Here is a 6,000-nt window from a genome sequence, read left to right as displayed (position 1 = left end):
TGGAACTTTGTACTGATAATGGGAATAAAAATAATTGAGATTCAGAACCACATGCTTTAAAAATCTAAACTCGTCCTTTTCTACACAAATCTCTTTGCGTTATTCTAACAGATTCTCAAGCTAAAACGACATGTCCTCACACAAATGGTGTCAGAAGTGGGATTAGGTCTTCTGAAGTTATGGACCATGTTAATAAAAATAGTCTTGATTCTCAGCGACAACATGGATCATGAATCAATAATGTTAACGTCAGAGTTATGTCCGTCTTCTGAACATTTATTCATCATTTGCACTGAAGAGCTGTAAATCATGGTTCACCTCTAAACCCTACACAAGCGAATGTTTCGTGCGAGCGAGAATCTGGTGACTTGGCAGCACAAACCGATGGACGAAGCCTCCTATGAAAGTCGAACAACAGGTGTGTTGTTGTGCAGGGGAAGGCAGCGGCGGCCCGAGAGCAGACGCTGCTTAGGGTTTCACTCTTTGAAAGTGATATGGGTGAGCTGCTTTTCTCAGGCCCAGCCAAAATCTGCCGTTGATGGACAGACCACCCAACTCTCTGTGCTTATTGGCGCGCAGTGGGGCAGCTCGCCGCAAAGGCAGCCCCCCCGCCACCCTCCTTTGGGAAGGAAATGGATCAGCCGACTGTTTGTCAAGTACACTGTCAGGGTCTCCCTCACAATCAAACAGATTTGTGGGCATGTCGCTAATGGAGACCCTGAAAGTACACACAGGTTTACTCGACGTCCCTTTAAAAGATGACTCAAATAGTTCCTGAAGGTCCTGTCGGCGTTTATCATTCTAATTCAGATGAGGTTTTAAAGTGGAACTATCACTTATTGCATCTGTGTTTAACTTTTTGTTTTATTTTATCACTTCTCGATCAAGATTCCAATGTTTTTTCCAACATGAAACACATTTAGAACTAAACAATAATTCAACATGTGAGTTTAAAAAAGATGCAATAAATCAAACCGGAAACTATTCGTGTAAAGCTTAAGTTCTAATCATCAAAATCAATCAATGCTTTGTAATCCCAGCTCTAGAAACCTATTCTTTACAAGGAGATCTTTCATTCATTCCTTCATTTTCTTTACCGCTTAACCGCTTATGGGGGTCACAGGGGGTGGATTCTAGGGGCGAGAGGCAGGGGACACTCTGGACAGGACTCCAGTCTGCCTCAGGGCACACAAAGACACACAACTATTCACACAAACAAATTTCTCAAAGTTCTCAATCAACCTCTGTATGTTTTTGAACTGTGGGAGGAAAACAGAAAGGTCAAGTTGGCTCCTTCCTGACCTGGAAGCGAACCAGCAACCTTCTTGCTGTATCGTGGTATCTAAAGACGATCAACTCATCTAGAAAATGTATTTCGTGCAAGTATTAAATATTATTTTTTGACACATACAAAATAAAGAAATACAAAAAAAAAGCCATAAAAACAAACCAAAACACTTTAGTGAATGATTTCTCTCCTCTGGTCCGGAAGCGTGTTCAGGAACCATCAGTAGATTCTGATCCACAGACCTCAGAGCCCGAGCTGGGGTGTAAGGCTGGATCAGATCACTGATGTAAGGTCTGACTATAAATAGATCTGTAATAAAACCAGAATTTTAAAATGGATCCTGAAAGAAACTGGCAGCCAGTGAAGCGTTTTAATGATCGGGGAAATGTGAGTTCTCCTACTAGAGCAGGTCAGAATTATGTACTAACTGCAGGCGAAAAAGCTCATTCTGTTTAAACACGAAAATAAACTATTAAAATACTTTAAACACATGGATTATAAGCTCCAGATCGTGTTTTCTGATTATTTCAATATTTGCCTTCCTTAAGTATACATTCCCAGAAATTAATACTCCGTCTTTCTATCAATGTTGCTTTTTCTTTTTCTATGTATAAAATTTGACACAGATAATCTGTGTTTCTTTTACTTTCTACTCTTATGTATTATTGTTAATGATAATTAAGTCGATTTTGTGCCAACCATGATCTATGATATGAATAATTAACTTCATCAAAAAATACATCTCAACAGGATAGAAACAAAATGCAAAGTAGAAAAGGTTTTAAGATGGATCTCAAGATACATTTTTAAATATAAAAAGTTTTTTATAAACTATTTCATCCACGGAATGGTTTGTTTTCCTGACGGCGTCAGAGGAAAGAGTTAAACTTATTAAGGAAAGATTCACACTCGGGTCTAATCCTCGTCACAAACAACGTCACCTGGTTCAAATCTCTGGCTGTTCCACAATTATTCGCATATTTACCGTGATTAGTCACATACGCCGAAACACTTTACTCTAATAAACATATTAGGAGGTGAGCGGGGGGGGGGTTACTTTTCCCCCCACATCTCTCTCCAAACAACAAGAGCGAGAGAGCTGCATGGAGACCCGGAGCCAAAACAAGCTGCTCTACCTCGTGTCCTGGCACATCAGCCCAACATCTTCTTGGACGCGAAACCTCCGTCTGTCAGATGTTTGCTGTGAACGTGTTGCTGCGAAAGATACAAGTTATGTTTGGCTGGCGAAGAGGGCAACCCTGAGAGTCCAAATTCTAAACATATGTCACCCCTCGACACCCTCCTTCTCTCGCTGGATAAGATCTGAGATAGCGATCATTTCTTTCGTGGATTTTCGTCGGGTATAAAAAAAAAAAGAGAACCCCTCCCTGTCCGAGGCCCCGCGTGTCCCTTCAATCAACGGACCGACTCGAGTGGCCAGAAGAAAAAAAAAAAGCATGAAATCTGACAAACATTTGGACGACCTCCAGTCGACAGGGGTCTCTTCCCGGAGATAAATCCGTCCGTCGTCGTGTAAATCTCACCCCCCCCCCACGTAAGCGAGAGCTGTGAAGAAATTAAGTCCCCGAGATGAATTTTTTGTCAGAACGCTTACTTCATCCCGCACTCATTACTCAAACACATCTGGCTGACAGGTGTCGCCGTGCGTTGAGTCATCTCGGCGAAGAAGAGGAGGAGGAGGAGGAGGAGGAGAGTCGTCCCTATCTATCTATCTATCTATCTGCCATGACATCAGGGCCGGGAGAGCTTGTTAGCGATGGAGAGCTAAAGCTGCGTTGCTTAGTTTCGACAGACAGTAATCCAGCCTACCGCTGTCAGTGCCCTTTCAAAAAACACTGATTACTCCATTTCCAAAGGCCTAATCTCTGTAAACAATCTCTGTTTTCATTATCTTTTAAACTGATTAGCCCTATGAATATAACTTTCCAACGCTGGACTCGGACAGGAAAAAAAAAAAAAAAGGAAAGTTCTGCCATATTGATGCCAGCTGTAGCTGCACGACTTTACAAGAGGAATAAAAGCCGCGATACAAACACAGATAGAGCGACGAGAGGAACATGTGCTTAAAGGAGAGAATCTCCCGAAGGGAAACTCTTTAACCTGCTTGCGGTTTTGCACAATTTGCAGCTGGATATTAAAAAAAAAAAAAAATCAACCCTGGAATAAACAAGGCCTCGGAGCAGATTGACAGTTTGTGTGGTCACCATCACAAAAAAAATCACATCGTCTTCCGTGCCGTTGAAAATTTAAAAAAAGCTTATTCTCTCGTCCTGGACAAAGTGAGTTAATCTTTGCCAGCGCATGTCTCCATCTGTTAACAAACATTTCCAATATGTTTTCGAGAAGGAGATCTTGGCCTCCTCGCTCGCGCCGAGGGATGTGATGAGCGCCTTGTGCACCTGTCTCGGCCTCCAGTCTGGTTTCTGGCAGCCGAGCCGCCGCCTCGACGCAAGAACTATTTACCCTCCGCAGCATCAAAGGAGGACGAGTCAGAGACTTCATAATAGGAAAGAAGAAAAAAAAAGAAAAAATCTGTTTGTGATTTTCCTTTGGTTCTAATCTCCGACGATGAACCCGCTGCACCTCGTCTTGTCATCGTGGCAGTCAAACCCAGGTCAGTCAGACCTTCTTGTTTTTCGGAGGTAAATCACCTTCACCAAGAAAAAAAAAGCTTCGCTCGGGGAATATCACCGGAGCGACGTCAGAACCTGGAACGGCCTTGATTACAGAAAGTGAGAAAGAACTCATCCAAACATGCGGCCGGTCGGCTGGTGGAATGTTGAGGAATGAGAGCGACTTGAATCACCTCGCTCTGAACTCCACCACTTAAGTTTCGCTAATGAATCTCCATTTGTCATGGCGTGACATCGCATGATTCCGAGGCGCTGGCTCAGCTCTTACGAGCGGGGAAAACACCAGCACCCTCTACTGTTGAACCTCCAGCGATCGTTTGCATTAAAACACAAGACAGGTATTCAATAGAAAGGTCAAAGAAGTTCTTTCAAAGAATATTGTTGGGATTTTTAAAAATGTTTTGCTTCTACCTTGTTGTACTTCTTTGTCGTGTTGCAAAAGAATCGGACCTGGATCTTTGGTGCCAACTCGGCTAAAATACTAGTCTGAGATCAACCATGTTTTCCATTTCATTTCGATTAATCGCGACTTAAAAAACAATAGTTTTCCAGAGTAAACTGTTCCGTTATAGAGTTAGAGGCAGACATTGAAGTCCATTTGACAGTCACAAACCCTTTCATTTTCTACGTCCAAAAAGTCACTTGAAACCATCCAAATACTTCTAACTGCTTGTCTGTAACGTCCATCTTGTATTGAAGCCTCGACATGAGAAATTGCTCGGAAAGAAATGAAACAAGTCTGTTTTTTAATCTTTATTGTAGCAGAAGCTAAAAGGCGGGAAACTACTGGGAGATATTGACCCTTGTAGCATTTTAGCCTTTTAGCTTCTGCTACAAACAATCTTAAAATATAGACTTGTTTACTTTTATTTATAAACAATTTCTAATATCGAGGCTTCAATACAAGATGGACGTAACAGACGAGCAGTATGGAGGTATTTGGATGTTTTTAAATGTCTTTTTGGACTAAGAAAATGGAGGCACAGATAGCGACTGTCATACAGACATACAGTTTGGTTTTTAACCCAAAAAAAAAGATAAGCAAGAAGGTGAGTAGATAAGAAGTTAAATCTGAATTTTGGGTAAACTATCACTTTAAAATCATTTTTTTAAATCCAGGGTTGTCAAAATCAATCACACACAAGTAGCCGAACAAAACTCAAATTTACGAAACTGTAACAGGAAATATGAGTTGATCCAACTTAATTATCCCTGTGTTTCATCAAACACTCCCATCAGCAAGTCTTTTTGGAAATATCTGATAATCTGATAATATAAACACTGAAAAAAGGCATTTATATTTACGCCTCAGTCAAACATTCTGTGCTGAATATGGATTAATTACCTTAAAATGATTGGTTTCATCGGAACAATATATATGTGTTGAATTTAAGAATATATATTTATGTCTTAATGTTCTCTTCAAAGAAATTTAAAAATATGTGATGGATAATTTAGACAACAAACAACACAGAATATGATGAGATGACTGTTTAAAAATAAAGTGTGGTTCCTTCAAAGGGACCCTAGAGGTAGGATCTTACCACTGCCTCCTAATATCTACAAATTCAATTCAGATCAGTTCATTTAAAAAGGACAATGTGCAGTAACATCGTGTCTTAAAGCAGCACATTTTGTCACAGGAAAGTTGATTTATTTGTGATTTGATTTTATGCCTTGTATTAGATGTCTGGGTTTTTCCCTTCAGTGCCACCGTAATACATACCAGCAGCAGCACATAGAGGCCATACAAGTCAATAGAGAGCTTGAAATTGTGCATAAATCCAATTAGAGCAGCAAAATACCTTGAAAAACTAAACTTGTTTTTGGCTACATTTATGACCTTTTAAAAGAATGTGCATCAACCAAATCAAAAAAAGTTAAAAGAACTGATGGGCTGAACATGATAAAGCGACTTTAATTCCTTAAAATTCACTGTTTTATTAGGGGAAACTATTTTTCCAAAATGAGGGAAAAATGAGTTACAATGATTTGGTGAAAGAGGACACGAAAAGGATCAGTACAACTGAGATGGGTTAAGATGAAGAAGGCTTAAAA

The sequence above is a fragment of the Callionymus lyra genome, chromosome 9, assembly GCF_982586985.1.
Source record: "Callionymus lyra chromosome 9, fCalLyr1.hap1.1, whole genome shotgun sequence".
Lineage (NCBI taxonomy): Eukaryota > Metazoa > Chordata > Actinopteri > Syngnathiformes > Callionymidae > Callionymus > Callionymus lyra.
Note: the sequence above shows the minus strand (reverse complement) of the source record.